This window comes from Diabrotica undecimpunctata, chromosome 2 (assembly GCF_040954645.1).
Source record: "Diabrotica undecimpunctata isolate CICGRU chromosome 2, icDiaUnde3, whole genome shotgun sequence".
Lineage (NCBI taxonomy): Eukaryota > Metazoa > Arthropoda > Insecta > Coleoptera > Chrysomelidae > Diabrotica > Diabrotica undecimpunctata.
Window position 1 is genome coordinate 139,025,447 of NC_092804.1, and position 21,842 is coordinate 139,047,288.

Here is a 21,842-nt window from a genome sequence, read left to right on the forward strand (position 1 = left end):
ATAATAAACCCATATTAGGGTGTTGTCTAATTAAGGTAAAACAAAGATAGGTGATATAAATTATATAAATTGCAGTAATTATGCCAATATTACATGTCTGTGGTTTTTAAAAAAGAATAAAATGTTTAAGCAGACAAGGTAAGACCCACAAGTTGGTAAAATAGTCTATTAAACTGTAATGAATTAATAAATAAACAAATAAATAAAACATTACTTATATGCCGGTACTCTATTAATTGATGGTTGAAAGAACATGGTTCAAACTATCTTGTATTGTTGATTGGAGAACTCAAGTCAACTATTGTAATTGTTTAACAGTAAACGGGGAAGTTCTTGAGGAGACAGATTTTATCCAATGAAGTAGAGATATGTAAATGTAATTGTTTGTTTGATGAAAGTAATGTTCTATACCATTAAGTTCTTTAAAGTTATGTATATTTATTCTGGAGATATATTTATGAAATGTGTGTTATTTATTGAGATTTTTATTTTTGTTTTGGAAGGTGACAGTTGTGAGACAATGAATAAGAATAGATGTACAAATTGTGTGGGTGTGCAATTGTATCAGCTTGTAATTATCAAATTTCTTTGATAAAGTTATGTTACAATATGTGGCAAATTGTTGTATAGTCCAATATATAAAGTTAAAAATTAAAATTGAGACACTTTAAGACACACAGAAAACACACAGAAAACACTTAAAAAACGGGGAGACGAAACAGACATTAAATTTAAAAAGGGGAGGATTTTAAAAGAACTACATTTCTTACTTGGAGACAATGAGTTTTTTATGTTATATATCAGATTTTAAAGGTAAACTTGACAAATGTAGGTTAAAGTGTGACAGTTCTTCTTCTATTTTAAATGCTGTAAGTTAAGCTGTAAGTTAAGTTATCTAGTTTTATGAAATAAGCTGATATTATAGTTTATTTTTATGAACGAGAGAGTAATTAGCATAATTTTAACTGGTAGCTCCGACCACTCCATGGGCGTGCTCAAGATTAATTGAAAAATTACTTTGAATAATTGTAAAAAATAAATGAATTATTTCAGTGTTATAAAGTGTTATGTGTATGTAAACAAAAGTGACCTCTTTTATCACACACTATATTAGAACTGACTGGCCTACATTAAAAAGGGTTTTAAAAAATTCACATTTTTTTTTAATTTTTAAAAATTACAAAAGAGAAAAAGAGTTTTTAAAACCGTCTAAGGTATGTTAAATAGATAAATAAAAATATTAATATAAAACTTACACCTACTTGTTACAAATCCAAATCAGATTCAGAAGATGAACTTTCAGAACCAAGATTTATAATAACTGGCTCGATCATTTTATCAGTAATATTGTCCAGCTTCCACATTTTTTCCTCTTCTTTAATAGTGTGATTTACTGCCTTTTCCCAGTTTTCAGGTTTTACATTATTTACGGCCTCCAAAAACAACTGTTTAACATCATGAATTTTAAAAGTGGTATTTTTTCTTGAAACTTCACTCTTTATCTGTGCCCATACCAGTTCAATCGGGTTTAATTCACAATGATATGGTGGGGATCTAAGTACTGTCATTCCACGATTTTTGGCAATTTCATCAATTTCGTATTTTTTAAATTTTTCTTTATGAAGAGCACACAACGAATAAAGTTCCTTTCTTATAGATCCGGGATGGTACATAATATTTTTTGAACTCAGCCAATTCTGCAAGTCTTTTTTTAACCACTTGGTTGTGGGCAGTCCTTCTATAAGTCTGGAGTAATAACTTGCATTATCCATTACTATTACACAGTTCTTAGTAAGAAGATCTATCATTTGTTCGAACCATTCTTGAAAGACATCAGCGTTCATGTCTTCATGGTAGTCACCGGTACGAGTTGATTTAAAAGTTAATAAATACCTTCAACAAAACCGTCTGAACTGCCAATGTGTACTATTATCAGCCTGCGTCCCTTTCCTGATGGTGGGTTTAAACCAGTAGATAAGTTATTTACAAAAGCGTGCCTTTGACTTGTAACAGTTTCATCCTGCCAAAATTTATTTGATGTATGACCCTCGTTGATCCATGTTTCATCAAGATAAAATATTTTTCTTTTTTGGTTTCTCATTTCCTTTATGGTTCTTAGAAAATGTGTTCTCCATATGACAATATCGCTTCTTTCTAATAAAATAGACTTTCTGGGATTCTTTTTCCAGCGGAAGCCTATTTTTTTTAAAAGTTTCCATAACGTACTTCGACTCATTTCTGGGTGATCCTTATCATCTCGAACTGAGACAAGAACTTTATCCAATGTTGGAAATTCTTGTCTAAAAAAGAATTCATGCACTTTCCGTCGAAGTCCTTCTTTAAAATGATATTCTATTTGAAATTTTGGTTTCCCTGGAGCATTACGTGGCATTTGAAAACTAACACATTTCTCTTCTTTAATAACTCTGTAAATCGTAGATTTCCCAACACCAAGTGAATGCTAACTAACTCAACGGCCTCATCAACACTTTCACATAAACGTTTGTCTGTAAATGATTTAAAACAATTAAATATTAATGTTTTTTCATTAACTGTTAGAGGACCAATTTTTCGGCGTATACACGGCACTTCCAAATTTTCCATAACACTAGTATACACAATAAACTGCACCTTGCAACTGAAGTACCTACTTTTAGTGAACTGTTAAGAATTTTGAATGCGCCACTTGGACCTTCCTATATACAAAATGGAAAAACCCACTATCACATTTTCTGTGGAATAAGTTTAGAAGGTAATTATCTAGTCAATTACTGTCGTAGATTCCTGGAATTAAAGAATTAAATGTTTGATTGTTGAAACCCTTACTTCGTGGAATGCACTCATTTCAGATAAAATAAAACGTTTTATTTTATCTAAAGAATTAAACTTTATTTTACAAATAGGCAAAGAATTAAACTTTATTTTGCAAATAGATAAAATAAAACGTTTTATTTTATCTAAAGAATTAAACTTTATTTTGCAAATAGGTAGGTACTTATTAAACTTTTATTGGTTATATATAACCAATAAAATAAACATCTTACATTTCTTGCAAATTCATTAATACCTGTTAACCTCCATCACTCCGACACTGGCAACCTTATTTAGGGATTAGTAACCCTCACAACTATTGTATTCTATTCTGCTTCAACCTTTATACCTGGTGGTCATACTCAATTTAAAATTGTTTTCCTATATACTTCTGTAAACTTGTTGACAAATATCTGTTTTTCATTGAGTCACCCGTATCAACAGTTTAGGGATTTGCATACATAATTTATTGTTCTATTACTCTCTCATACATAAAAATACACTATAATAAATGTCAAAAATTTATAATTTTAAATTTGGATATCAAAGTTAGTTGATGTGTTAACATTGGCATACTTTAACAAAATTTTAAATAATTAGATTTCAATGTAACAATATAAATAATTGTAATACATCTTCTATGATAACTAACTCAGCTTAGTCAAAGTTACAGAACAAACTTAAGTGATTATTTGGTAATTAAATTAAATATGTACATTTGTAATCAAAATGTATAACAAAATTACAAACTTTCTTTGAAATAATTGTTGGTGTGAGTTATCTGTCATGGTGTGTATAAATATTTTCAAATATTTATTCCAGTTCTGATATGTTAATATGGAACTTAAATAATAAGCAAATAAACTATTGATGATAACATTATTGATAAATTAAAGAAAATTGACTGAATAATTAAGCATTCAATAGTTAGTTGGTAATTTTAATATCTGACAGTTGGGACCGGAAATTGGTTATACCAACAGGTAAAAAGTTCTCTATTTAAACCGGTGGTGTAAAGTAAAATTATTCTTATTTCAATTTTTCTGTACCATGAGCAGAAATATCGTCACATCGACATGAACAATGGTGAGTTTGTATAATAATTTCTGTAACACTTTAACAATTTCAAATTTATAGCAGTTTATAGTTAAAATATAATATTTCTATTTGAAATGTTGATTTGCATATTATTAGGAATAACAAAATTCATTTAATTAATACTGCTAGTCTGAACGATCCCACAATGTTTTGTTGGGAACAGTCAAACCACGTGTTGAATTTGAAATCAAATATTTTGTAAAATGAGTGTATTTCGAAACCAGATGGGATGTAATAATAATTTTGGGTTACATAAGTTGAGGTACCATACCAGTTCAATACTGATATTTAATATAGTTTTAGGAAAATGTAGTTTCTAGTAATATGTTAATGAAATTCTGTGAACAAAAAACCTAGATCCATGGGGGACCATATTTTAAACTTTATGTAGAGAATTTAAATAATCCAAGAAGTATATCAAATGTATTTGAATGTATATGGGATTCTGGAATAAAGTATTGTTTGACAATGATATTGAAGTTAATTCCAAAAATGCATGAAGACAATGGATACTATATGGAAACCTCATATGAAAGTTGATTTTGGGGAATCAATTCTATAAGTATATGGGTTTTGGTGTGGAAACCAGGAATGGAGTCAGATCAGGTAATATTATTTGATGTAAATACGGATAATTACTTTTCCTCTGTACCCTTAGCCAACTCTTTATTGAACGATCATTGCTTGACAACGATAGGTACTTTGCGTAAAAACAAACAACAAATTTCCCCTGAGTTTACAAACGTAAAAGGAAGACCTTTATGTAGTAGCATGTTTGCATGTAGTGACCATGGAAACAAGTGTGTACTTGTATCATATGTGCCAAAAAAAAAATAAGAATGTACTACTACTTTCAACACTACACAGCGATGGTTTCATTGATAAAAACACCAAAGTGCATACCATGAAGCCGGAGATTAATACTGATTACAACCTCATAAAAGGCGAAGTGGATGTTATTGATAAAATGAAGGTAGAATACTCGGTGACTCGATTTAAGACAAATAATTTACAACAGTAACACTAATATTATAACAACTCGAAGAAGCTACATTGCGGAGCTTGGCAAGCAACTTTTTATGTCCCATCTTCAACGACGCTCCAATATTCCAAATCTGCCTTTTCACTTGAGACTCAGAATCCGAAATATAACCGAAGAAAAGCCATCAGTTTCCTAAGGGGGAACTCCAACTATAAAACCAAGATGTTCTTTTTGCCCTGTAAGAAAGAACAGGTTTACCCAACATTATTGTACTAACTGTAAGTTGCCGATATGTAAAGAGCACACTGGTTTAACAAATGTTACTTCTAACCACTGCCTAAAAGAGGAATAAATCTAATTTTATGCGTAATGCGTACATTTTGTTGGAATAAATCCCCTTATTTCTTTTGTTCTAGGGTAATGTGTATATTATTTTAGTTTACCTAGTAGAGTTACGTCCCTGGATTATCCAATGTGTGACGACATATAGAAAGACTATATATACCAGTGTTTAATTAGATTAAGAGCTTTTTGTTTTGTAGTTGTTACCATACTTGTACGTTCTCAATAAATAAATTTTGTTACGAAAATAAATTTTTTTAAAATCCGTTTTCGGCTTTGAACTTCGTAACTGTCGCAGTCAATAGTATTTTTCAAAGTTTTATAGTGTTTTCAGGTAAACACCATTCGTAACTGTAGTTTTTGTTTGCAGTTTTGTTTTAAAAAAATATGTTTATCGTTTTTTGTGAGTTAATAGCCAATAAACTTAACCAATAAGTACTAATGACTCATTTATTTGACTTATACCCATATGTTAGATAAAATCTAACACGCGAGTTATGGCGTAATTTTTTGGAGGTGCGAGTGATGGAGTGTTAAAAATAAAAAGGAAAAAAAATTTGATATAATCGGAACTAATACGAGGTTCTTAATATTTTAGATTATTTAAGCATATCTAAAACCTTTTATCCTAAATTTTTATGTAAAAGTTATGTTAAGTTTCTCTAAAACGGCTAATTGGAACTCCCAAAGAATTACCCTGTATATTGTAATACTATAAATGTAATAATATCTTATCTAAATTATGTCTTAAAATAATACGTTTTAATTTTGTTTGAATTTATAATAATAGTACACTTAAATAAAGATTTAGATATTTATAAAAGAGTTTATGTTCTACCGTTATCAACGCAAATAGTTTCCGGAAAATAACCAGAATTGTATGGATTATTAAATTTATTATTATGTGCTAACTAAAGAACCTCTATATTAAAAGTGACTTGGACTTATTAAATACCTATCAATCCAAACACTGAAGCTCATCTTGTAAATCATATTCACTTTGAGGGAGTAGTATTGCGTCGTCTGTATAGCAAAATATTTTAAGTTGTTTTTCTAACATTTGGTATCCTTTTTTAATTCTTACTTTTTTATTATTTCATCCATAATCAGGTTGAATAATAGAGGACTCAGGGAATCTCCCTTATCCTATAGCCAGCTTCAATAGGGTCAGTTAGTTCTTCTTCTACTTTTACTTTTATTGTGTTGTTTTAGTAGATTTTTTCGATTGTGTTAATTATTTGAGTCCTTATAGCGTCCTTTAATTTAACCCGGTCAAATACCTTCTTAAGGTCTACGAAACATAGATGTGGTGTTTTATTGTATTTTCTTATCATTTCTCTTGCACTCGCCTCATTATAAATATCGCGTCGGTGCATGATCTTTCCGACCTAAAGCCTTGTTGTTCTTTTGTTAATGTTATAATTTCATTTAGTTTATTTGTTATCACTTTGATTATTAATTGTAGTGTTGTGTGTAATAAATTAATCTCTCTGTAATTTTCCGGATCCGATTTGTTTCTTTTTTTGAAGAGGGGTATTAGGATACTTGATCTCCATTCTTGAGGAATTCTCTTTTGTTCTGTTAATTTTTGAAATAGTTTTAATAGTTTTTTGGTCAGATCTGGTCTTCCGTCCTCCTCTGGTGTTGTTGGTTTATTATTGTCACTTTAGCAAATAGGGATCGAAAGTAGTTTACCCAAGTTTTTTTCTGAATGTGTTTCATTTTCATTAATTTGTTAATTTGTTCATTAGGGTGCATATAAAAAATAAAAGTTGAAGATGTTGTATCCAATAGAGTTAAAAAATTCCTATTGTTATTTTTTAGCATATTAGTATTTTAATTTTATTTTTTCCTAAACGCTCCCCCAACTACCTTGAACTTTATTACATATCTGATTTTTATGTAAATTTCAATTTATTTTATTTGGATTAAAATATATGCTAACTTGATCTTCTATCGATCAAATTATACTTAAAATTTTGTAAATTACACATTTAAACGATATTTAAAATTTTATTTGTTTATTATTTGTCCCCAACCCCATTAAAAACTACCACAAAATGTCTATTTCTACTAATATCTGCTAAAATTCATAATACTATCCGTTACAAGACAATTCGGATGGAATTACCCAGATTATGTTGTGCTTGATATCGGCCCAGTCAACAGATAGTACCAATTAAACAAAATCGGCAACACACGTATCGTATAGATCCATATAGATCGGACTCAAGACTGCCCGATTCCCTAGCAATTCGATCAGTAAGCGTCTAGCAACTGAGCCACACAGTCCGTGAGTGTAATTTTTGCTTGTTTGGTGCGGTGCATTACTTTGGTGTTATTGTTGTTTGTAAACTAAGGATTTTTTAAAATGGATAAGCCATAACCGTCGGGAATAAAAACAAGATGTACTGTGGACTGCGCCATTTTTGAACAACCATCAAATATTCTTGAAAATGTGTTACCGACGTTTGAACAAGTGATGAAATTTTGTGCTTGGAAGAGGCTAAACAATAAACTTACCAAGAAAGAGCCAGCGTTTTCCGTTATCGCCATGAAATTGGAGGAAATATGGAAAAGCCTTCAATTCCAATAGTTTCACGTACAAGAATAATTCAGCTTTTAAAATCCTACCACGACAAATACACCAAGCTTATGAAGCCATTTAAGAGCAGGCAAAACAGTAAGTCTTACCAAAATTAAATTCTATGTTTTTAGGAGAAAAGTAAAATTATTTTCGATCTTGCAGCATGCAAATGTAATACTCTACTGAATTGCCTTTGTAGCAAATCTCAAAAAGTGCCTCTCGATGAACGAGAATTTTTATTAGATTAAAGCAGTCCGAGAAAAATGGTGATAAGCTCGGTTGATAGAGAGAGAACAAGAAAATATATTCAGAGAGAACAACGACAAAAGAAGAAAGATGCCGTAGTTATTGAGAATGATATTAATCCAGTACCTGAATGCGATTCTTCTTCAAGTTTAGAATTAAATAATTTTATTAATAATGTTGATGGTGTTAGATTTCAAGTTGATGTTTCTGTACCTTCAACCTCTAAAGATGTCAACAAATATTAGATGAGAATTCAGTTGAAAAATTGTGCAAAAACATGTGATAGACACGGCATATCTGATAGATCTGCAGCTGCTCTTGCATCCGCCGTTTTAACCGATATGGGAATAATTACATCAGCGGACTCTTCCAACGTTATCGACAAAAATAAAGTTAGAAGAGAAAGGCTTAAATCTTGTTCCAATATTCAGAGACTACTAGAACATTCGACGATTAACCTAGGCTTTACTTTGATGGATGCAAAGACAAAACTTTGGATCAAGTAAGAAAAGGTGAAAAGGTTTATCGTCAAACGATCATGGAAGAACACTTGTGCAGGAGCCAGGATGCAAATATTTGGGACATGTTTCTCCGCTCTCCGGTACATCGAAAATATCAAATCTTCCATTATTCAATTCCTAATAGAAAATTCAATTGCATTACAAGAAATTGAAGCTATTGGATGTGACAGAACAGTCGTAAATACTGGCATAAAGAGTGGTGTAATACGACTGTTAGAAAAACATATTCAAAAACCGCTTCAGTGGTTTGTATGTCTGCTACATGCAAATGAGCTACCCCTTCGACATCTTTTTCAAGATCTTAATGGAGATACTTCTGGACCTAGAGGATTTTCAGGTCCTATTGATAAGCAATTATTACAATGCGATCAACTGCCAATCGTTGCGTTCAAACCAATTTAAGGTAATTTACCCACAATTCCCAAAGGTAATTTGAAGGAGCTTAGTACAAATCAAAAGTATTTGTATGAAATGTGCCGCGTAATATCTAGTGGCCAGTGTACTACCAGTGTAATAGATCGAAAACCCGGACCCCTGGCACATTCAAGGTGAGTAACAAATGCCAATCGCATTCTTCGGCTCTATGTATCGAGTATCATGCCACCGGTGAACTTAATCTCACTCACAGAATATATTAGGAAGATATACGCTCCAATGTGGTTCAACATAAAATCCCAACCGACATGTAAATATGGTGCAAAACATCTGTTTAAAACCATTCAATTATCTCGGTACATAAATAGCAAATTAAGAGCTGTAGTCGACGCTGTAATTCAACGAGCTGCATATTTCGGTCATTGTGAAAATATACTTTTAAGCATGATATCGGATGAACGACTCCATATACGGGAACTTAAATTGCGCCGCATCTTAAATGCAAGAAGGTTTCCAGGTTCCATCACTGCCACACAAAATATGTAGAACGATGTGTCAAGCTTGTGACAGAAGCTTCTCAAGCAGTTTGTGTAGCGGATTCGAGGGATGGATTTATAAAAACGCGAATTGATTCCAGAAAAACTATGCCTCACTTTAACACTAAATCAGAATACATCTACAAATAGAATTGTTTTACCATATTTTTATAATATTTTTATAATGCACCATTTTAAATTTATAGTTTTTTTTTATTTTTATTTTTATTTCAGTATTAAAAAACGTTGGTGACATCAGGGAGACAGAAGGAAAAGTTGGACTATTTTGTTATAAAAAAATGTTGGAGCATATTTTTCTTAACTGAAATTATTATTCGCCTTGTGGAACCAGAAAATATTTTCCAGTTTAAACCGAATTTATTAATTCAACTTTTATAAGGTATTACATTTCCGTTACAAAGTAAAATGCGCCTGTGAATGTATTTTTTTTTAATTTTGAGTGCCGTGGGGGGAGCAGAAAATATATTTATATTTCAATTTTACTAAAATACTACTAAATAGTGTGTTAGCCAACGTCTGTGACGTATTACATTTTCGTCTCAAAATAAAAATTATTTTGTCTGTTTTTTAATTGTTTTGGGGGGGGGGGGGGCAGAAGATATTTTCCAATTTCGACCAGATTTTACCTAAAAAGTTAATTGGGCAACTTTTGTGAGGTATTACTTTCCATCACAAAAAAAAATATTTTCGCCTGTTTCGATACACCCTATTGTTCATCTCTTTTCTTTGTCCTCTGATCATTATCCATACTACTTCTTTTTGTGTTCCGTAGAAGTCGTATTCCATCTGTTGCTTTGCCAGTGTTCTCTTTTTATTTGTCCAACTAAAGTATTCGTTTCATTTCTGCTTCGTTTATAGTGGTTATAGGTATACCTGTTGTGTTTCTTGTGTTCTGTATCGTAAAAAGACTTTCTTCTTTTGTCTTCACTTTCTCTCTGGACCATATTTATATCATAGATAAAAAAAAAGCTTAGCCAACTAAGTTTTGCAGATAATATTGTGCTAATTACTAATACGATAGGTGAGGCCAAAGAACTTTTAAATCAGCTCTATGACTACCCGCTTTTACTAATGTCTAGAGCCTGACCCACTACTCTGAGCCGCGTAATGTAGGTTACCTATTATGAATTTGAATCGGGAAAATGACTGACAGACTTACGCATGACCATGACGTCCGACATCGGATAATCATTTTTGACTAAAATAGATGTTAATAATTATTTTTCTTTCAAAACGAATTGTCATTACAACAAGCAATTTTAGTTCTATCATATAATGATTTAATGACTCCCTTTTAAACATTTATGTTGTGATTTGATTTATAATTTAGATATATGTTCATATGTGTTGGTTTTTGTATACATGAGTCCCATATCCACTATTTTCCTTTGAGATTAAAACATCCAGAAAAGGCAACGATTTATTTTATTTCTTTTCCATTGTAAGTTTTATTGACTCCTCTTTTTTATCTTTTATTTATATTAATCAGAAATGTGTCCAACAGATCATCTACATATTTCCAACGTATTGTGGGCTTTAAATTTTTATTAGGAATATTTTTTTTTGAAATCTTCCGTCAATATATTAGCTAATAATGGATTTAAAGCACAGCCTAAAAATTTTGTTTATAGAAATCATTGTTTAGATGAAAATAAGTGTTGTCAGTAGATAATGCCAACAGTTCCGTTTAATAGCTGACACATTTAATTTGGTTCTAGTTGTTAATCTATCATTTTGTAATTTGGTCCTAAATTGTTTTCAAAGTTTCATCTAATGGTAGACTATTTATTTATATAAAAACTTACTTAGAAAATATTACATATTATATTAATCAATGTACCAAATTATATTAGCATTTAAAAAAATATAGATAATTTTAATGAAATTTGTGATTTTTTTTTCTATCTAATCGTTGTTTTATTTAAGTTAAGCATAGCCCCAGCTATACATATCCCTGTTTATAGTAATAACTTCAGTTTGTTTTTGAATAATACATCTACAAAAAAGGTGCTACATATTTGATTCATTCATGCCTTGTAATGTGATTTTTTTGGCTTGCTTAAAAACGTTTTAGAGACCTTTTCTTTTTAATATCAATAAATGAATAATTTCTCCGTTTCGAAATACATTATTCAGCACAGTTATATAAAAATTATTTATTAAATGATGGTTAGTTCCTCGAAAAGCTCTGGCTTTTAATATTTTTTTGTTGCGTATATGAACATATATCTAAATTATAAATCAATCAAATCCCAACATAAATGTTAAAAAGGGAGTCATTAAATCAATATATGGTAGAACTAAAATTGCCTGTTCTAATGACAATCCGTTTTTAGAAGAGAAATAATTATTATAACATCTATTTGAGTAAAAAAATGATTATCCGATGTCGGACGTCATGCATGCGTAAGTCAGTAATTTTCCCGATTCAAATTCATAATAGGCAACCCACATTACGCGACTCAGAGTAGTGGGTCAGGCTCTAGTTCCGCTTTTAATAATCCTTTTAGATAAACATTTAACGTTTTCAAGATAACCTGGAATCTTATATATGCGGAAAAATTTATTTACAACCATACTATTCTGTTTAGTACAGGTTTCACTATATATATATATATATATATATATATATATATATATATATATATATATATATATATATATATATATATTATATATATATATATATATATATATATATATATATATATCCAAATACAATTTAGTTTAAAATAATTAATTTCAGGGACGAGCAACCGTTTGAAATATATTATTTCGAACTTACGTAAAGATATGATAAAACTTTATTAGTTATTTAAATAGTTTTACGAATTTGTTTTTAATAAGTGAAGTTGGAAAATAATTCAACGGTGTGACGACAATGCACTATTTTATAATATATTTAAATTTTTCCAGACAATGCAATCATTGAAGATCAAAAATGTACAATCCTTTAGAAAAATAAAAAGGTTTTTCATATTAAATTCTTCTTCTTCTTCCTTCTTGTATCTAGGCTTTAAAACCTGTTTCTTCTTTAATATTAGCCTCCTAAATTGTTTAAATTGTCGCACCATCTTTTTCTTGGTCTGCCAATACTTCTTCGTCCATTTAGTGACTTATCTCGTGCTATTCGTACTATTCTATCCTCTGCAATTCTACTAATGTGTTCGTTCCACTCCTGTTTCCGCCTTTTCACCCATCCATTTATGTCTCCCATATTGCATGCTCTTCTTATATTTTCGCTTCTCTCCCTATCCAACAGACTTTTCCCTAATATTCGTCGGAGTATTTTCATCTCTGTTGTTTCTAGTAGTCGTCTCGTTTTAGATGTGTCAGGTTTTGTCTCCGCCGTGTATGTTAATATAGGTCTAATTGCTGCTTTATAGATTATTGGTTTTGTGTCTTGTCTCAGGTGTTTGTTCTTCCAGATTGTGTGATTAAGAGATACCGCCGCTTTACTTGCTTTTAAGCTTTGTTTGCTTCCTGCTTTATTGTCTTCTCATCAATATCGATTTTACATGTGGGTATTTAGATGTTGTCATACATTTTTGGCTGTTGTATTGAAGACGTGTGTTAATCTTTGGAGTTCGTCTTCTGTCTCGTCGATTAATGTGGCGCCATCTGCATAACATAATATTTGGATTTCTTTATTCCCATTCTGTATCCATGACCTGTAAGTACTGCTTGTATTATTTCGTAAATTATTATATTAAAGAGAAGTGGGCTTAACGAGTCACCCTGCCTGGCTACGCTTTGTACTGGTATACACTGTGTTAGTTTTCGATTTACCTTTGCCTGTATTCGATTATAGAAGTAGATGTTTTCGATGGTTTTTATAATATTGATTGGTATGTTTAATTTATACAGTAGGTGTACGACGTCTTCGACTTGGATGCTATCGAAAGCCTTTGTCAGGTCTATAAATCATAGATATGCTGGTTTATTGTACTCGATGGCCTTTTCTGTGATTTGTCTTAGTACAAATACGGCGTCTACGCAGGATCTTCCGGATCTGAATCCTTCTGAGTTTAAAATTTTTTTTTTAATATAACATAATGTAGCTTCGCCTATTTTTAAAAATTTTTTAAAGTGTTTGTCCTTGTGTATTGTAATGTGATGTTTAATTTTATGTTTATAACATTTAATTCTTGTTGAATAGGCCGCAATTGACGAAATGCCCCTGAAGATGCTCTAGGGAGCGAAAGTACTTGGGCAAGATTTAATTAATAAAACTGTGCTCGATATCTGCCTTTTATTTGATCAAAGTTCATTTATTCGAGCATTCAACCTACATCAATTATATCAATTTAAGAAGAAATTACCTAAATTATACAAAACCTAATTCACTCTGAATAACTTTTTCGAAAGTAAAAAGATAGAATGTACAACTAAAAGAATGTTTTAACAGAAAGCCAGACGCATATGGATTCAATTGTAATCCACTCTGAAATCTAGATGCCTATCAACACAAATATTGAAGATGGTAAACAAATTGAACAACAAAAAAACAAACAATAAACATGCTCTCCCTTCAGTTGCCGAAGATATTCTACAGAAGTTATGTCCTCCTTTTGTTGACAAACATATACCTCACCCAGGAACATTTACAGAGAAACATTATTTACCAAAAGAAATAACCTCATCCAAAATGGAATATGCCATTGAGATATTCAAAAATACAGCCCCAGGTTCAGATCTGATTTCGTATATTATGTTACAAAAAATGGGTATGTTGGCCAAAAGATTACTACTGCATATTTATAACTATATCGTACAAACTGGAATACTTCCTTACAAATTTAATAATTGCTTTTTTATATTTTTTAAAACAGAACAAAAAATACACATCATCTAGATTCATATCTACCAATTATATTGTTGTCATGTAGTTCTAAAACATTCGAAAGGATTCTAAAATTGAGAATGGAAACTTGAGTAAGGCGGCATAGTATACTACCAACAACACAATTTGGCTATAAACAAGTATTAAAGTCTTAATATATCACCAATAGTCCCTCAATATATTTGTGACAAATATTAATAAAACACGAAAATATATTCTATTTATTTTCGATGTATTTCAGCTCAAATAAAACGAGTTTTTTGCGTAGCTTTTCTGTTCAGACGCCTGCTAAAACAGGTTGTTTCTTTTGGTATCTAAATACGCTTCGATATTATGTTACCGCCAATTCTCCTCTTCCTAATATAAAAAGTAATCATTTTTACGACCACAACTGGACATAAATGTTTTTTCCGAGTACCAACCGATTTGCTAATTCGTTACAAAAAAAAACAAATTTTTTGTCTACGTAGAACTGGGTTAATAATATTTCTTTGTTCTGGAAATTCATAAAAGGGCAATAAATCTTTTAGTTTTATTGTTTTGTTATTATGCAGTTTCTTCGTAAATGTATAAAAAATTTGCTTGTTAGAATCCACCGTTTGGAACATTTAGGCGGCGTTCATACTTGGGCGATATCGGATAAGCGACATTTTATCGCTACGATATATGGGAAAGAAGGTTCAAAGAGAACGGACGATAATTCGCCGCGACAGTTCAATGATGGTGGAAGCACAATTCTCTTCAGTTACAATTATGAGATCAAGTGAGGAGGACGTTGTAGTGGCTTGATGTTTTAGGCGTAGAATGAGAAGAAAAAGAAAATACTGGGTACATCCTTACAATCTTATCAACGCGCACCACAGCTCGAGTGTTGTTTCCAGAGAGAAGCATTTCCATCATATAATGCGGCCCTTTCCAAAAAGAGTATTAAATGGTGCCAAAAGAATATTTAATTTTCGACTTTCAAGAGGTAGAAAAAGTGTGGAATGTAGTTTTGGAATACTAACGTCAAAATTTCGTATATTTGACCGAACAATTTATACTAACACAAGTAATGCTGTGCAAACTATTAAGGCAGCATGCGTACTTCATAATTTTATACACAGACGAGAAGAGCAACCTTATGTTCCACAGACCTTTAAGAAATGTTTTATAGTACCAGCATTGCCAGATAACAGTACGTTAGGCGAAAACAGCAATTTGAATGCAGCAAACTGCTTACAAAATAAACTAGGTTAATACTTTTTAAAACCAGCTGGTGCAATCCCTACTCAGTGGAAATTTTTCGGTTTACAAGACCCAGTTATTTAGTAGGTACGATGAATTATTTAAATCTGTATATATATATTTACACTATGAGTTAATAATTTTATTAGTGGCTTGTTTCACCTAATAAACAATAAATAAATAAATAAACAATTAATTTACCTGTATTTTTTATTTCTAATGCAATTTCTCTTTATGCAGTGCTCGTCACATCTGTCTTACTGTAAGCAGTAAGGGAATAGTTCCAGATGCACTAACGAGCTTTGACTAAATTAATGAAAATAATAACAGAACTGTCTTCTTTTCTTCCCGGCATGGCAACAACTTAAAATATCGTGTGAAATAAATCGCGAAGGCGACCGACACGTAGCTCTTCGAACGATATATCACTTGCGATATGTTGTGCAATCGCAATAGATTTAGAGTATCTGTTTGTGTGTATCGCGTATCGCATATCGTTTACGATATATCGCTTATCTTTTATCGTCCGAGTATGAACGCCGCCTTAAAGATCGTTACAAACCGTTGAAATTTGGCGTCTCTTTTTGCTATAAAATATTGAATTAAAGCTGCATTCACAAACTTCGTTCTCGGTTCTCGTGACGGACAGTAGTTACATTCAAAAACTCCTCTCTCAATCCTCAAGCATTATTATTATAATTTAGACTTAAAAAATTGTTTCGAGGAAGGATTATATAATCCAAGTCTACAAACTTAGCCAGTTTCAACGTCTGGAACGTTACTTGTGTTATAAAAAGAAGACAATTTACAACAAGGTTTTGGTACGACAGATGTAGTAGTTTGTCTAACTACCAATGTTGAAATTAGTTTTTCCAATTTCATGGCAATAGGTGCATTGTTTATTGACATAAAAAGTGTTTATGAAAATATTGATTTGAATATACTCTGTGATAAAATTGTGTTTTTTGGAGTTCCAAATTATATGGGATATTTACTATTAAATTTATATAAAGACAAAAACGTAATAAATTAAATTAGTCATAATAATAGGACCAACGATTACCTCAAAAGCATTCCACAGGAAGCTGTTTTAAGCACTTTTTTTGCATCTGTACCCATACGATTTGCAAAATGTATATTCTTACAATATTGGTTGCTTACAACATGCTGATGACATTGCCATCTATTTACCTAGAAGAAAACGTACATCGAATGTACTATTGAACTGAAACATATAATGTACAAGTTTGACAGCTGGACTTGGTTAAACCACAAATCATTTACCTCTAGATGCTTCACGACAATACTTTAGTTAGATATGAAATTCAGCGCTCCAAGTGATTTGTATCGGAACTAATTCAAGCGGGAAATTACGCGGGAATTCCAAAATTTAATTTTGGTGAGAAAATTTAAATAAAGCTTACAATATTTAAATATAATTTGGTATATTTGAAAAAAAAACTGCATTTGAAATTTTAAAATGTGCAAATTATTTTTAAATTTAAATATACACAATACCATTTACGAAAAAATAAGGCAAGATATAATTTATTTATTTATTTAATACATGTAAAACAACTTTGTATATAAATTTTGAATACAATAGAAATATGCTTTATTACCACTGAAAATTGTACAAGTTTATGGACAAAGCTTACAAAAAGTCAGAAGAATAACAACAATTTAAAATTTACTGAAATTACATAAATCGTCAAAATTGCAAAATAAATATAATAAAATACACAATATATTGCAAAATTTAAATAAATTGCAAATTGCATAGTTTAAGTTACTGCGTGTGATACTGAAATATATATTTATACAAATACTTTAGTTACTTGTACATAAAGTTATTCGTTCAGAAACTGAACTGAAACTGAAACTTTTACTGAATAACATGGTCTTTCAGCTAGATAGGTTTTTGTCCTTTTACGGAACTTAAGGAAAGAAGTTGAAGATTTAACTTGCAAACGGAGATGGTTGTACATTTTTTTGCTGAATATAATATAGATTTCTTTACTAACCCAGTGGACGGGTTCAGTAAATACAAATCAAAGGTTGAATTTCTGGTGGAGTAGTCATGATTAGGTCTTGCTGGAAAACATTTAGTTGTTTACGAATTAAGCAAACACTTTCTAAAATATATAAAGAGGGAAGAGTTAAAATCCCGTGATTTTTGAAGTAGCTTTTTCGATATGTTATTCTACTGAGGCCAAAAAGATACTGTATTGCACTTTTTTAAAATTTAAAAACAACATCAGAATGGAGCAACTGTTCTAGAAGCCCAAAAAAGAAGACCATATCGAAGATGAGATTCGAACAAAGAAAAATATTTTATTTTGGAAGATGCTAAATTGATTTACTTCGAAACAGATCTTATTGCATAACAGGCTGAGGCTTTTAAGACATTAGAAATGACTTTCGCCAACACGTTTTTAATTTGAGGGGTTTTTGCACCACCTCTGCTACAAAATTGGTATGAAATAGATGATTTCAACTGTTTTCTTAGACCTCTTACCATAAAAACTAGAACATGATCTCCTATATATGAATCTCTGTCATCTCCCACGTCTTCAAAGCCATCTATACACCTACTATGCTCATTGTAACGAAGACTTGGCATAATCGCCATTTCATCAAATATTATAGCTGTATGCTTATCAATTCCTTCCATTTTTGATATTGTTGCTTTTAGTGACTCAAATATTAACTTATTAATTCCTGGGTCCCCAATAGTTTGAGTCAGAAGTTTGTTTAATGATGACTTACTGGGTAAGATAAAGAGATTGGAAAGAATACTATATGAACGAGCACTTTGTTTTTATAAAGACAAAGTTAAACATTTCTTATTAAGAGTAAATCGTCTTACCTTTTTTGCTTTACAGTTTTCTCTGTACTGAATTTGCATTAGCATAGCTGCCATTCAATTAATGTTCTGAAGATCAACCAATTTATTTTCTTTATAAAACTCTTTAGCTTCAAACAGTCTGCGTTTAAAAGACTTTTTACTATTTCTTTCCAAAGAATATTTATGGTGTAGTTGTTTTAATGCTTCTTATAATTTTTTCTTTTTAGGGGTAATTGTACTTCTTGATATCTTACACTGCTGCAATATTTTTAGCGATGTGATATTCTTAAAGGAAACACCTAAAAGTAAATGTGATGTAAATTTCTTTATTCAATACTTACAAGGCAAAATCTATTCATTATATTAACCTTCGTGTAGTGGCATTACTGCGTTAGATACTTAGTAGACTGTTTTTTGATGTGAGTATTAAACAATTTATTGTAAGTACTTTAATGTTTCAGTACCTTCATATATCTTTGTCAGATTTTAGCAATAGGAGATTATGAATACAGGCAAGCTCCTATTTCTAGTTTTTAGCCCCAGCTATGACACGGAGGCAACTAAACTTATATAAAACTCTAGTATCACTATCCGAAGGTTAAAACTATCAGTTTTATAATTAATCATATTAGAGAATGTTTATAAATCTGCTGATGACAAGACAACATACAAAATTTTAACTACAATTACCTTTTAAATCCTTACTCTCATCAGTTTGTACAATTATAATCTCTTCGTTTGGTAACTGTGCAAAATTATTAATTGTTATCTTACCAATATTTACTACAATGGGGTATCTCAAATGATTTAAATATGTGTGTAGATTGTGCATCTCTACTAGTTGAAGAACTTTCAACTAAAACAAAAAGTTAATATAATAATTTATACCATGATTCACTTCAAGTAAAATAATTTCTATTAATTAAATAAATAACATCAGGGTTATTTACTTTCTGTTGCATTTGCTTCCGCACACATCATTGAAATATTTCTGGGATGTAGATTAGAAGAGGAATCTAAAATCCATCATCTATTTGTTCTCGGGAATTGCATTTTGGTACAAGCTATGACTGCATGTAGAAGCAAACTTATTTTCAAAGTGCCTGTGGCATATTCGTTTTGTTTTAAAAACTGTAGTGGAATTGTGGAAGAATTCATCATATCTAAATTAGGATTTTGTATAACACTAAGCCACTTCCTAAATCGTATAATGTCTTTATCAGGATTTGGAAAGGCATGTCTCATTGTTGACGAATTGGTACATTGTAGGATACAACATTTATTGTAAAAAACCATATTTCAATAATTATTATTAATCTGCAAAATACTATTTGAACGCCAGGAACATTTAAAACAGAGACCACTGAAGTAGGTGATTTGTAATTTACTTCTTCTTCTTCTTTTTGGCTTTTATTCTTCTGAATAATCAGCCAGTACATTTGTTTTGTTAATTTTTGGGCCACTGTCGTGAGTCTGAGAATATATCTCATGCCCTATTATCAATTATCAGTGACATATAGACATTTTTTCTACATTTCTACATTTTATTTATGTTTTCTATTTTCTTAAAGTTGGTTTAAATGTTAAAATATTGGATAGATTATTAGGTTATAATTTTATATGGTTGATCTGTAGGAATCTGAGAAGAATTTTGATAATTTTAGGGTTAATCTCGCATAGAAGCATTGGTATGTTAATTGGGGTTTTAATATTAATTTTGATCAGCTCCTGATAGACATCATAATCTTTTATTTTGTTTATTGGGCATTCCCAAAATATGTGTTCTAGTGTATCCATTTGCCCACATTCACAGTATGGGTTATCGCGAATGTTGATTTTATATAAATGTACTCCTGTCAGGCAATGACCAGTCCTCATTCTAATAATGGTAGTAATATGCCGCCTATCTATGTATGGGATTGTGTCAAACCATGGTTTATTAGGAAAAAAATTTTGTATGTTGTTATACCACTTGCCTTTATATTGAAAAGAATTTAACCAATTATTTTGATGCATAGAACATATTTTATTTTTTAATAATGGCATGATATCCAAGTTACTTAATCGAATTTTAGCAGGAATATTTAATTCAGCCCCAATCTTTGCCAGTTTGTCAGCTATTTCATTTCCCTTGATATCACTATGTCCAGGAATCCAACATAATCTAATATCTTTCCCATATTTATTTAAATAGTATAGTTTCTTTTTAACTTGCAAGACTCTGTAATCTTTTGTTGCAGTTATCATATTGTTATTAATGTTGTCTATAGCGCTCTTTGAGTCCGTAAATATTATAGCTTTATCAAAATTTTTTTCCTCACAAATCATTAGACCCTTTTGAATAGCTATTATTTCTGCTGTGTAGATATTAATAAGTGAAGGAATTTTTTCAGAAAAGGAATAATTTATACTAGGTATGTGTATTCCTATGCCCGTTTTGGCTTCCTCAAGGTTTTGATTTTTTTGTTTTTTTGAAGCATCTGTAAATATTTGTATGTAATTATAGTAATACGAATTTACAAAATTGTAATATTCCCAAAGGTTATGGGAACTATTTTTTTTTAATAATGTTTTTATAATTGGTACATTATAAGTGTAGATATCATATTCATTTGAGTAGCAGGGTGGTATGTCACTTGTGTTCATTGATGGTAAAAAATTTTTAACTGCTGTTATAGCGTCAATCAAATATGTTGGATTTTTTCCCTTCCAATATCCTTGTTGATAACCATGATATTTTTTTAAGTCTAGAAGCATATTTAATAATGAGTGATTTGGAGTTGTGCTAATCTTTGCTATGTATTTCGTGGCAATCCATTTAAATCTATGGTGTAGATCAATAGTTGCACTTTCTGCTAAAATGACATTAGTGGGAGTAGATTTCATCATCCCATGTGTTGTTCTCAAAGCTTGGAATTGTATTCGGTTTAATTTCATAAAATTTTGTTGAGAGAAGTTATTAATTATACTAGCGCCATAATCTAATTGTGATTGTATCAAGCCATTATATATTAATTTTAGTGTTCTTGGGTCTGATCCCCACCATACTCTACAAAGAGCACGTATTATATTAATGCCCTTTTGGGCTTTATTAATCGTGTTATCTATTTGGTCTGACCAATTTAGTTTGTGCTTAAATATTATACCTAAATATTTTTTCGACAGAACATTAGGGATTATATAGTCATTAATTTTTATATCTGGTGGATTACTAATGGGACGGTTCATTTTAAACCACAAAGTCTCGCATTTTGATGAGGATAGTTTAAGATTATGTGTATCAAACCATTTGGATAATTCATATAGGATAAAGTTTACCTGATTTGCTATATGGTTAAAATTACTACCTTTTGTTAAGATAATTAGATCATCTGCATATGACAGAAGTACACAATTTTCAGGAAT

General features: G+C 30.8%; 1 protein-coding gene across 1 annotated transcript in view; it reads left to right on the forward strand.

The window, feature by feature from the left end:
• The first annotated feature begins 3,766 nt into the window (after positions 1-3,766).
• LOC140434939 (uncharacterized) overlaps positions 3,767-21,842 on the forward strand; it is a 40,805-nt gene continuing 22,729 nt past the window's right edge. Inside the window, exons 1-2 of the mRNA XM_072523581.1 lie at positions 3,767-3,897; positions 9,733-9,898. The gene's annotated coding sequence lies outside the window, so the exon portion shown is untranslated. The remainder of the gene's footprint in view (positions 3,898-9,732; positions 9,899-21,842) is intronic.